The sequence below is a fragment of the Oryctolagus cuniculus genome, chromosome 6 (assembly GCF_051225735.1).
Source record: "Oryctolagus cuniculus isolate XC-2025 breed Fujian yellow rabbit chromosome 6, ASM5122573v1, whole genome shotgun sequence".
Lineage (NCBI taxonomy): Eukaryota > Metazoa > Chordata > Mammalia > Lagomorpha > Leporidae > Oryctolagus > Oryctolagus cuniculus.
Genome location: NC_142872.1, coordinates 154111269 through 154124249, shown reverse-complemented (window position 1 = coordinate 154124249; position 12981 = coordinate 154111269). Strand labels below are relative to the sequence as shown.

General features: G+C 51.6%; 1 long non-coding RNA gene across 45 annotated transcripts in view; it reads right to left on the bottom strand.

The window, feature by feature from the left end:
• LOC103348133 (uncharacterized) overlaps positions 1-12981 on the bottom strand; it is a 263711-nt gene that overhangs the window by 37788 nt on the left and 212942 nt on the right. For 29 of the 45 annotated variants that reach the window (XR_016235958.1, XR_011389549.2, XR_016235946.1 and 26 more), the window contains one exon: positions 10884-11027. The exons of the other annotated variants lie outside the window; for them this stretch is intronic. This is a non-coding gene — a long non-coding RNA (uncharacterized LOC103348133). The remainder of the gene's footprint in view (positions 1-10883; positions 11028-12981) is intronic. 45 annotated transcript variants of the gene reach the window in all.

Sequence of the window (12981 nt, the reverse complement as noted above, 5' to 3'; positions counted from 1 at the left end):
GGCCAGTGATAGGGAGGAGCTCAAGGCGTGTCTGAGGACTGCCCCAACAGAGCCGTTAAGATAGGATATGTTATCTAGGAACAATGGAACAACCCTAGCGTTGTCCTAGACCTGAATCTGACAATGGAGGATAAGACAAGTCTCCAAAACAACTGGCTGGAGTGGTCCATTTGTTTGGTCCTTTAGCCATTCATTCATATAAGTTACAGTAAGTGTAGGTCAACCACATACCAAGAATTGTGTAAGAGGGCGGGACTGCCCAGAGGAATAAGGCTCTGTCCCCACCCTTGGAGGGACAAAGATAACTAGGGCAAACAAGCAACATTTAAGTGCAACACTGTGTGCTAAAATGCCATAAAAATAGCAAGCATAATGGCAAATGGCCATGGCTCATTGACGCTAAACAAACACAAGACACCAAGCTTGGCACATGACACTGAACACCTCAAACCAATGCCATCTCCCAGAGGTAAGGGCACTTGTCCCATGATAAAGATATGGAAACTGAGGTTAATTAACCTAACGGTAGTACTAGGGATAGGGACAGTTCTTGTAGCATTACTTCTTCCTTTTAATGTTTGCTGAGTCCCTACTGTGTGGCAGGTGCCGTACGGAGTCTTTCTGTGTTTGTTACCAGCAAGGAGGTTAACCATTTAGACCAGAACATGGGCTCTAGCCTCAGATTTGTCTGCCAGTAGCTGGGTGACCTTGAGCAAATTACTGTACCTTTCTCTACCTGAGTCTGAGCCTGGAGTTTATCTCTAAAATAGGGATTCATCCATTCAACAAATATTGATTGGGCCCTTACCATGTCTCAGGGAATGAAGCATTGAATGTAAGTAACAAACATGTCTGTATTCATGGGGCTCATGAGAGGAAGAGAGTGGCAGACAGTCAGCAAACAAATAAGCAAGTGAATATATCAGGGGTCTGATGGTGCTAAGTGCTATGGAGAGGGGGCCGGCGCTGTGGCACAGTAGGTTAAGCGCCTGCCTGCAGCGCCCGCATCCTATATGGACACCGGTTTGTGTACGGCTGCTCCCCTTCCAATCCAGCACTCTGCTAACAGCCTGGGAAAGCAGCTGAAGATGGCCAAGTACTTGGGTCTCTGCCCCCACATAGGAGACCCCAAGGAATCTCCTGGCTCCTGGCTTCAGATCGGTCCAGCTCTGGCCATTGCAGCCATCTGGGGAATGAACCAGCAGATGGAAGACTTTTCTCTCTGTCTCTCCCTCTCTCTCTCTGTGTGTGATTCTGCCTCTCAAACACACAAATAAATCTTTTTTTTTTTTTTTTATAAGGACAGAGAGGAACAGGAAGATGGGAGTGTGTGTATGTGTGCGTGTGTCAGGGGGTCAGAGTAGGGTCTACCCGAGTCGAGTGTGCACACGAGCTGTTTACTGAGTACTTCCTGTGTACCAAGCACCATTGGAGGGTCAGGAGAGGTGTTTCACACGTGCTAACTCACTTCCCCGTGTCTGAGCTCCCGAGGAGGCAGACAGCAGTTCTATTCCCATTTTACCCAAGACAAAAGGGAGACCTGCAAGCTGAAGGCCTTGCTCGTGCCCTGGCCCTGGATGAAAGCAGAGCAGGCTGCCAGAATGCACGTGGAGACATCCATTCCTACCAGGACGCTTGGTGGCTCCGGCTGCGGTTATTGCGGATGCCCACCAGAGCAGTGGCGATGTGCAGTCTGAGAAGATGGGGAGCTCTGGCACACCTGCAGTTAGGAACCCACTGAGGAAATAAAGGACAGGGACTGTAGACCCTTCCCCCTCTCTGGATCTCTCTCTCTGAGGAAGACGCCCCCTCACACCTCCCCCTGCTCAATGTTCTCAAGGGAAGAAGGGCTAAGGTTCTGAGTCCAGTTTAAAGCCGGCTTCTGATCTGCAACTTCAGCAAGGTTCTGCTTCCCCCCACCCCAAAGAAAAAACCGTGGCACCGGCACCCCCGGCCATGACGGTCACCTCACCCTCTGGTGGCTGTCATTTCAGAGTCCACCATGGTGTCTCCTACGAAAGCCACAGACCAGCAATGGAAGGGGTGGGAAGAGGCAGCTGATGAAAGTCCTAGAAGATCCTAGAAGGTCCCAGGGAGGCAGGCATTGTAATTTTGGTCCAAAGGCTGGCCCCTTCTTCAAGAGGTGGGCGCCTGCCTCAGGATTCACACCCACACCAGAAAGAGCTCCTGAGGCAGGACGGCCAAGGAGCCTACCCCTTGGGAATCACCATCCTGGGTCCCACCAGAGTGAGGTTCCTGCCGGAAGGCCTCGGAACTGTGGCCCACGTACCAGCATCTGTGAGTGAGGACAGTGAGTTTGATGAACGGATGATGGACAGATGCAAGAGAAGCAAGAGAGGAAGAAAGGAGAGGGGGAGGTACAGTGTAAGGGGGTAAAAAGAACAATAACCCCCGACATGGCATCAAAAGCAGAAACAGAAGGGGAAGCAGCTAAGAGCAAATGCCCATTAATAGGAAATGGGAGGCCAGCGCCACAGCTCACTAGGCTAATCCTCCGCCTTGCGGCGCCGGCACACCGGGTTCTATTCCCGGTTGCCCCTCTTCCAGGCCAGCTCTCTGCTGTGGCCCGGGAGTGCAGTGGAGGATGGCCCAAGTGCTTGGGCCCTGCACCCCATGGGAGACCGGGAGAAGTACCTGGCTCCTGCCTTCGGATCAGCGGGGTGTGCCGGCCGCAACGGCCATTGGAGGGTGAACCAACGGCAGAGGAAAACCTTTCTCTCTGTCTCTCTCTCTTACTGTCCACTCTGCCTGTCAAAAAAATAATAATAATAATAATAGGAAATGGAGCTGGCGCTATGGCGCAGTAGGTTAATCCTCTGCCTGCAGCACTGGCATCCCATATGGGCACCAGTTCTAGTCCCAGCTGCTCCTCTTCCAATCCAGCTCTCTGCTATAGCCTGGGAAAGCAGTGGTAGATGGCCCAAGTCCTTGGGTGCCTGCACCCATGTGGGAGACCCGGAAGAAGCTCCAGGCTCCTGGCATCGGATCGGCACAGCTCCAGCCACGGTGGCCATTTGGGGAATGAACCAGTGGTTGGAAGACCTTTCTCTCTGTCTATCCCTCTCAATGTCTGTAACTCTACCTCTCAAATAAATAAGTAAAATCTTTAAAAAAAAAAAAATAGGAAAAATAGGGTGGGGAAACCCATGTAATTCTATGCACCAGCTGAAAAAGAAGAGGTGTGTGTGTACACATCCACACACACACAAAAGACTCCAAGATAGCAACTGAAAAAAAACAAAGATGCTGAAAAACACAGCGCCCCCTCTGAATGCCATGGATTCCAGGGAGTCACAGGCGGGGCTGGCGGCTGGGCCTGGGGATCCACCCCAGGGAGATGAGCTGCTGAGTCCCTGGCTCCACCCTGCTCCTTGAAGATACTCATACTGATTTTGAAAGATAAAAAATCAAAAGCACTTTCCTTAGCTTGGACCACCCTCTGTGGTGACCAAGAAAGAACAATGAGTGAGCGCTGAGCTGCACCCTGAAGACCCAGTGGCTTTCTGCTCACAGGTTTTGCCCACAGTGTCTTTCAAGCATGTTTGAAGCCACCGTCCACACCTAAAATCCGGGAAATTTTATTACACTGCAAAGTCCAATCAAAGTTCTGGACCACCCTGTCCCCACTGAGGGAGGGCTGGCTCTTTGCTGGAGGACATGCATTGCCCAATCTAAACTGCACTGCTCAGACGGGGGGGCAGATTTGCCTGCGCCAGAGGCAGGACCAGAGCCAGAACTCAGTATTGTTCCCACTAAGACCTGGGTCCCTTCTACCTGCCTGGCCACCCCCTCCCTCATTCTGAACCAGCCAAGCCTTAGGAAGTAGATGATTCATTTGACCCTGGGCTAGAGCAAGGCCCTGAGGATGAACTCCAGTGGGGAGCAAAAGCCAATTCAGGCAGAAGGGATGCTCTTACAGGCTGAGCATCCCTAATCTGAAAATCCCGAATCCAAAACACTCCAAAACTTAGCTTTCTGAACATCAACAGAAGACCACAAACAGAAAACTCCACACCATGAAACTCTGCTTCATACATAAAATTATTTTTAAAATATAATTAATTCAGGTTATGTGTATATAACACAAACATGAAACAGGAATGAATTTTGTGTTTAGACTTGAGTCCTGCTCTCAAGATATCACATTATGTACATGCAAATATTCTAAGATCCAAGAAGAAAAATCCCACATCTCTAACACTTCTGGCCATTGAGCGTCCTGGATAAGAGATCCTCAGGGTGCACCACATGATGGCCCAAACACATTGCAACACTGTCCCCATAATTAGCTCTGGCCTGGTCATCAGGACAGGGCTTGCTCAATACTATTCTTCGTTTCATGGTTTCCACATCCAGAGGAACAATACTTCTCTAAAAATCAATTGTCCCCAGCAACCCACCTACACAGTTCTTGGAAAATATGGGTTAAACACTCTGCCTCACAAAAACAAGGAAGAAAGAGGGTGAGGGAAATTCATCGCCATGCTCCTACACTTTTCAATATTTACACCAAACGTTTTTCAAGTCTTGAAGTTCAAATGCCCATGTCCCTTGGAGCTGCAGGTCTACTTTTGCCAACACTTGCCAATAAGGAAGCTTCACATGTTCTGTAAGTGGGATTACTCAGCACCGAGAATGCGACATGGCCTCAGCAGACTGGAGGCCAGGGGAACCGAAAAATGGGCTAGGAGGAGGAGGCAGGAAGAATCCGCTTTTGATCTGGGAGAAGGAATGGCCAGATGCCATTCTGCTGCCCAGAACACTGGAGGGCACTGAAACAGGAATGAATTTTGTGTTTAGACAGAAGCAATGACATGGGCATTGCAAAGCATCTGTCAAACAAACAGGTGGCTCCTCTGGGATTGCTTCTCAAACTTTCAGAAAAATAAGCAGAGAGATGACAGCTTTAAGAAAAGGCAGCATCTGGTAATAAAGGAGGCCTGCACCTCGTAACTGCTCAGTGAATACTGCATACACGCATGTGCACATGCACACACGCACACTAACATCCAGGGCTTCTGAATCCTGTGCCCTGTGTTGTGCAACCCCCTGGCCTGGCTCCTCTCTACTCACACCTGCCTACTGGGTGATCACACTCAGCCTCAAGGCTTAAATAACCTGCCTACCAAGTGGGAGTGCACATGCATCACTTTTGGGTTTCCAAATGCATCCCTTTAGCCTGTATTTGTAAGGGTTTTCCAGAGGGACAGAAGCAACGGGACACACACATGTATGAATAGCAGAAAGATTTCAGGAAATTGGTTCTTGCAACTCTTGCTACAGGGATTATGTGGGTTAGAAGATCAAAAACTGTGTGGGGTAGACCAGCAAGCTGGAATCCCAAGGGAAAGGTGCTACAGCAGTTCAAGTCCAAAAGCAGCATGGAGTTAAAAGCCCCACTCCCTATGTCCTCAGGAGACCTTCGCTTTTTTCCCTTAAATCCTTCAATGGACTGGCTGAGGGCCATCTACCCCACGGAGGGTCACAATCTGGGCTCAGAGTCCACTGATTAAAATGTTCACCTCATTCAAAAATGTCTTAACAGCATTATCTATGCTGGGGTTAGATCCAAGTTCCGGGTACTGAGACCCAGCCAAGATAACACATAAACTTCACCTTCAGTTGCTTCCTTGAAATCCCCACGTGGATGTGCAGACATCTCAGACACAAAACAAACCTGTGCCCTACTTCCTGTCCTCATTTTCCCCAGACTCAAATGGAGGCCTCATTCTTAAGCTGCACAAGATATAAACCTCAGGACCATCTTCTCTCAGCACCCCACGCCCAATTACCCAGCAAATCCTTTCCCAACCACCTCCCCTACTAACACCCACCAGGTCACCCAATGCCCTGGGTCACCAACATGACCTCTGTGTGGTCAAACTGTTCTACCTCTGGCCCTTTTGGCCCCTTTCCAGCATAGCAACCAAAAGCATCTGGGGAAAATGCAAGGCTTGGAAGTCCCCAGTGGCCCCACCTCAACAGAGGAAGAGCAAAGCTCCTTCCCATCACCCTCTGAACCCATCACCTCCCCCCAAAGAGCTGGTTTGTCCTTTGCAGCTAACATGCCTTTTCCCCAGGGGTGTCCTTCCAGCCCTCAGTGCCCAGATGGGGAAGCTTCTGAAGCCCACCCAGCTAGGAGGGAAGAAGCACCCACCACGGTTCTCAAAGCTGAGCAATGGCCACCAGGCCCACAGGGCACTAACATGACGATGGGACCGGAAGGGACCAGGACAGATGCGTGGCTTTGAAAGATTTCCACAGGCAGCGCATATGGCTTCTTTTATGAATTGCATTAAAAAAAAAAAGGATGAGGTGGCCAGCCAGGTAAGGAAAGGAAGATGCTGGAGGGAGGGAGCAAGGAGCAGAGGCAGGTACCTGGGCAGGTGCTCACCTCTGTGAACTGGGCTACCAGGCAGCTGCGGTTTCACACCCCAATGGTCAGAGGAAACAAAGGCAGAAAGGAGAGAGGCGTTCGGCCAAGAGGAAGAAAGCCTTCCAGTGGCCAAGAGGAGGGGCACACAGTGCAGCCTGGCAAATGTAGCTGCCCCTCCCTCCCCAGTCGCCCGTCCTCCTGCCCCTCCCTCAAGCAAGACCTGGGCACAAAGACGGCGCCTACTCCCTCTGGGCCTTGGCTGAAGACACGATGGGAGTGGCGCACGGAGCTGCATCTTTCCTACTACAGGACACCAGGTCCGCTCCAGCTCTCAGCCAAGCACTCTGCCAACGTGGCCAGCATCAAGGACCCTACAGGTCCTCCCCTCCCCGAGCCCAGTGACACTGGGCTATGTCACATCTCAGAAGTGCCTTTCAATCAGCAAGACTCCGCCTTCTGCACAGCATGTTTTCAGAAGCAATAAAGGATCTCTCCCCAAGGAGGCAGCTAGCAGCAACTGGGCCCTGTCAATGACTATGTGTAGCGACGTTGAAGGGGGTCTCAGCCAGGGCTGCACGGGGGGGCAGGGTCCTGGCACTCCACAAAGACCACCACCCTGGAGCCCACTCACCTGCCACAGGTAGCACTTAGCACCTGGCCTGCAGGGAACTGCATTCTCTTTCTTAGCCTCCCCCACTTGACTACAGATCTCCCTGGGGCATCATCAGCCTCGGCAGTTCACTGCACCCAGGGAAGTGCCAGGCACAATGAATACACGTTGGACAGTGATGCTTCTCAAGGCTAAGTGGGGGAGAAGATGGCGTGGAGACTGCTGGAGGAATCCGGAGCCCAGTGAGAGTTGCATGGACATGCGCTCCAAATCCTCAATGTCAAACCGACAGAGAAACCAAAGTCCACAGCAGGGATTCCAGCCTGGCTCTCTGGACTCCTGCACCAGGGTCTTCATGCTATTTCTCAGCCAAGAAATCTGCCAGAAATTACATCTTGCTTTCTAAAGAAGCCACATGTCACCCAAAATGCCAATTAAACCCTGGGTCCTCTGAAAACACAAGCAGGAGGGGCCTCCTTTGTCGACTTAGCTGGAAGTCTCCAGTTAGTACCTAGCAGGGAGCAGCAGCAGGAGGCAGACTCCTTCGCCGGCTCTGGTCCTGTCTTCTGAATCTGTAAGCAGCTCCTGCCCACCTTCCTCCCCACCTGCCTTCTGCCTGGGCCCTCTTTCTGCTCCTGGACAGGGCCAGCTCCTCTGCCCCACAGGGCCTTTGCACACACACCCCTGCTCCGCAGAGGTGCTTTGCCTCCTTACACACCTGGCTGGCACCTCCTTGCTAGGGGGTTCCACAAGATGCTGAGCCTGCAGTTCTCTTTCTCAGAACCCAGCCTGGCTCTGTGTGAGAGGCTGTAACTCAATGTCTATGTCTCCTATCTGCCTCTCCTCTTCACTGTCGACTGTCAGCTCCCTGAGGACAAAGGCCATGCGGGTCTTTTATACCAAGACATTCCAGGGAGTGCTTTGGGGGGGGGACATGAGTGCATGACAGAGTCGTTACAGAATCCAAGGGATCATGAATGATTCCATTTTTTTTTTAAAGATTTATTTATTTATTTGAAAGAGTTACACAGAGAGAGGAGAGTTGGGGGGGGGGGAGAGAGAGAGAGAGGTCTTCTATCCGTTGGTTCACTACTCAATTGGCCGCAACAGCTGGAGCTGCGCCGATCCGAAGCCAGGAGCCAGGAGCTTCCTCTGGGTCTCCCATGCAGGTGCAGGGGCTCAAGGACTTGGGTCATCTTCTACTGCTTTCCCAGGCCATTGCAGAGAGCTGGATTGAAAGTGGAGCAGCCGGGTCTCGAACCAGCACCCATATGGGATGCTGGCACTTTAGGCCAGGGCGTTAACCCACTGAGCCACAACACCAGCCCCTTCCATTTAACCTTAATAACCAACCTCCTGAGTGCCAGATTTGGAGAAAAGGATTGGGGTCTGGGGAGGTTACAAACACTGAGTCTACAATGCCAAGAAAAGCCGAGGGCTGCCAGCATCCAGAGGAAGTAGGCAGCGGTAAGAAGGCTCCCTGGAGACGTCACAGGGGGCAAAGAGCCACTGACGCCTTCATTTCAGACTGGCAGCCTCCAGAGCCACGAGATACATTTGCATTGTCTCGGGGCACCCAGCCTGTGGTCAGCTGCTCCAGCAGCCACAGGGAACCCAGGCAGGCTCCGACGGCGACAGCATCCAGAAGCCCCCACTGGAGCTCTCCTATGGAACCAGGAGCCCGCTCTTCTGGCTCACCTGTCTTCTCCCCTCCTCACCATCCTGGGAACCACTGCACAGACTCTGGGTCCACTTCAAATCCAGAGCGGGGGACAGATGGTTTCACAGCTGACCTGCAGCTCACTAAACTGGGTCAGAAGACAGAGGCAGTCAATCGGCATGATGGTGAGCGCGGTGGGGCACTCTGAGTTCACTTGCCATCATCTCCCGGTTTCTCAGACGGCACCCCAGAAAGTCCCCATCGCATCATGCGCCTCTTGCTTCTGCACTGTGCAGGGTTATCAGTGCACTTGGAGTGCCCCTCTGAACACAGAGGGTGTGGGTGTGCCTTGGTGGGAGACAGGGAGTAGCTCACACTGGAACACTTTACAGGGCACTCTCACATCATGATTCATCGATGACTTCACTTAAGGATGGAAATGTGAATGGGCAAGTCCCATGATCACGTTTTCCACTTCAAGAAACCAGGTTCAGAGACCATTCTCAATATCTGAAAGTGAAATATTATGTCTATAATTTACTAGAAGTATTTTACAAACACGATGAAGTAAATAAGGCAAATGTTTATAATTACAACTGGATATTGGGTGCTACATTGGTGCTCATTATACTAATTCTCCCTACTTTCTCAGGTGTTTGAAGTTTTTCATAGGGGCTAGTGCTGCAGTGTAGCAGGTTAAGCCACTGCAGCATGGTCTCTCATATGGGCATCAGTTCGAGTCCCAGTTGCTCCACTTCCAATCCAGCTCCCTGCTAATGCAGATATGAAAGCAGCAGAAGATAGCCCAAGTGCTTGGGCCCCTGCACCCATGTGGGAGACCTGGAAGAAAATTCCTGGCTTTGTTCTGGTCCAGCCCTGGTTGTTGGGACCATTTGGGGAGTGAACCAGTGGACAGAAGATTTCTCTGTCTCTGTCACTTTGTCTTTCAAATAAATTAAAAAAACTTTAAAGAAAATTTTCCATAATCAAAAGTAAAAAAAAAATCATAATTTTATAAATATTTTTACAATCTCTTTCTTCCTTTGAATTATCTTTGAATTCTCCCCTTAGGATAAAACTTAGAAATGAGATAATAAAGTGGAAATATACTCTTCCCACTGCCACTGGCAGCACAGACCTGCACCTGCTGCCCTTGGCCTCAGTCCAGCAATGGGTAGTGACAGCCCAGGCTTTTCCTCTTTTAATTAGTGTATATAGGTAAGGGCCATTGCGCTTGTCATCTCTTCTATTCTCCTGAAAGCACTGGAACCACCTCTTCTAACATCAGCAAACTGCTGACAGAGGTGGCTTGGGAAATCAGGACCCCTTCTGCTCCTGGCTCCACTGTCCCATAGTTAAGCAGTTCCTGAACATCCAGACTAGAACTGCCTCATCTGTGACATGGGGTAACCAAGTCTCCCTTACAGGGGCAGGGAGGGCTACAAGGCATGATCTGCGGGGAAGCACCTAGGACAGCATGGGACGGAGTGGACAGGCACTCACGTGCATGGCACTTTCCCTGCCCTGTCACAGGCTATGCACCTCTCCCACAAGTAACCCTGATCTCACTGTCCAGGTCACCTCACTCAAGGGCCCTGTGACACCAGGAAGCAAGCTCAACCAAATGCGCGGCTGAGCTCTGCGTCACAGATTCAAGTGATGCCCTGGATGGGAGGAACTAGGACCGAGCATGTGCCTAGAGACCCCAGCCCCACAGAGGCATCATGTGAGCCAGAGCCCAGGCTTCTTGGGCAGGGCAGACGATCTGAGACGGCTGGGACTCGGCTAGCCCAGGTCGTATTTATGCTGAAAGTTCACCAGGAGTGCCTTCTAACAGCCTGGGTGCTTCCAGGCTGCCCCTCACTCAGTCCTGAATCTTCTGCAGAATGCCACCAGGCTGCGACACACACTAACAACACAGGTCGCTTGGCAGGAAGAAGAAGATACCCCACAGTACACCAGAGCCAGTCCCCACCCCTCAAGAAATCTATTACAATGCAAAAAGGCGTAAATTCTAGAGCTACAAGTATTTACTTACTGTGTGACTACATGTAAGTCGGCCTCTCTATCACTCAGTTTCCACACATGCAAAGTGGTGAGATGATTACTCCCTTCTGGATGTATGTGTGGCACGAGGGGAGAGGGAGAGAAAGGCCCAGACCCAGCCAACAGACAGGCTGGGAGACAGTCTGTAAAATGGGCATGCTAGGTCCTACCTCTCAGAGGGGAGGTGACCACAGGGGGCCACGGTAGCCGGCACTGTATTCAGCTTTCACGAACAGGCTTGCTCCTCTCTCCGCCTGGGGTCCGCCCCATCGCTGCAGCTCTGGCCATAGCAGTAGGAAAGGGTCCCAGGCAGCCTGTGATCAAGTGAGAATCCTGACAGTGAGTCTGCAGCTTACAGCCATGCTAGCAGCAAAGTCCTGTGGCTCCTTCTCAGCTGCTCCAGGAAGGAGTCCAATCCCAGGGTGAGCCTCACGACCGCGTGGGCAGGCAGAAATGGAACAGCCACCCCCACCAGAGGAGGAGCCTCAAGTTTCTCTAACAGCCACATGCAGGATGGTTGTCCATGAGTTGCCTTTGACAGCCTTCTGCTGCCTTTTCAGTGACGTGCAGGTGCAGTGCCCCTGTGGCAGCCCCAATTCGTGCTGCTCACCCCTACCATGACCACAGGCACAGTCAAAGGGCAAGAAACACAGGACTTAGGAGTCACTCTCAGAGGAAGCCGAGATGCCTGTGAATGGCTGTCCCACAAGGGTCAGGAACAGGTGACTACGAAGAGAAAATCCAATCCTACTAAATGCCCTAACAATCTTCCCATCCAAAAGCCGCAGGCATGTGGCTCCTGCACTTTGGCATCCCTGCTGAGCGGCTCCTCAGCGTCCACCAGGAGACAGGGAGGAGGTCAGACACAGAAGCAAAGAGCTGGTGCACCTGCTGCACTTTACAGCAGGAATTCTCAGGTGCTTCTCTGTCCGTTCATCACAGGCACCATGAGATGGAAATGACCAGTGTCGTTATTTTACATGCCACAGGTGAACCTGGGGCTTTGACATGCAACGGGCCCCTAAACTAGAAAACAGTAGGAGTAAATTTGACCCAGAGCCATCGGCATCCCAGGGCACTGGCTGGGGACACTTGAGCCACTCAGGTTCCTCTGTCAATGCTCATCACGTTCCACTGCAGAGACATATCGGATTCATTTCCTCTTGCTGCTGTAACAAAGGACCACAAGTATGGCAGCTAAGAACAATGTGAATTTATTCCCTCACAGTTCTGGAAGTCTGAAGTCCAAAATAAGCCACAGAGGCCAAAGCCAGGAGTCAGCAGGGCTGGTTCCTCCCGGAGGCACCAAAGGAAAATCCGTCCCTTGCCTCTTCCACTCTAGAGGCTGCCAGCACTCTTCCTTGGCTCCTGGCTGCACCCTCCAGTCTCTGCTTGCCTAGCCCAGTTGCCTTCTCCTCTCAGGCAGTCAAATCTGCCCTCATAAGGACACTTACGATAATCCAGCAGGATCTTTGACTTTATCACACCCACAAAGTGAGGGGACCGTCAAAGGGTCCAAGGACTAGGATGTGGACACCTCTGGAGGCCTGTTGTCCAGCTAACCACATGTGTGCACCTGCTGGTCCCCTGTACCTCCTCTCACTCAACACCACATTCCCAGAACCCAGCAAAGCACCTGCCATACAGTAAGTGTTCAATAAATGCAGAATGAGGGAAGAAGGAGGGCGGGGACACACACACCTCCTGGGAACCCTTATAAAGTACGAGGTGTCAGCAGCTCGCAGGCTGGAGGACGGATCTCACCAGTGAGAATGTTTGTCTGTCTGTTCCCATATGTTGCCTAAACAGCAGGCAAGCAAGTGCAAGCAGCAGGTGGCTGCTGTCCTGCCCGTTTCCCAGGAATCCAGGCAGGACTAGGGAAGCCAGCGGGTTGTGCTGTGTCCTGGCAAAGATACTCTTTCCACGAGAAGAGTAAACAAAACCAGCCAGAGGAGAAGTCCCCACCTCACTGTACCCTTGCCACAAAGGCTTTTATCGTCTCCAGGAGAGAATAAGCAGAGTTGCTTGACAGGGAAAAGATAATCGCATACCAGCTATGACACTAGGGTTGTGCAAAGAGCTTCGCTACCCTTCCCCCCTAAGCTGGAAGAGTTCATTTTATAGATGGGGCTACTGAGGCATGGGGTGGCAGCAAGATAACGTGTCCAGAGTCAGAGCAAAGGTTCAGCCTCAAGCCTGCTGAACTCTAAGGTGGGGCCCCTTCCTCTTTCACCCGCACTTGCCGAATGTGAGGCACACGCCTTGTTG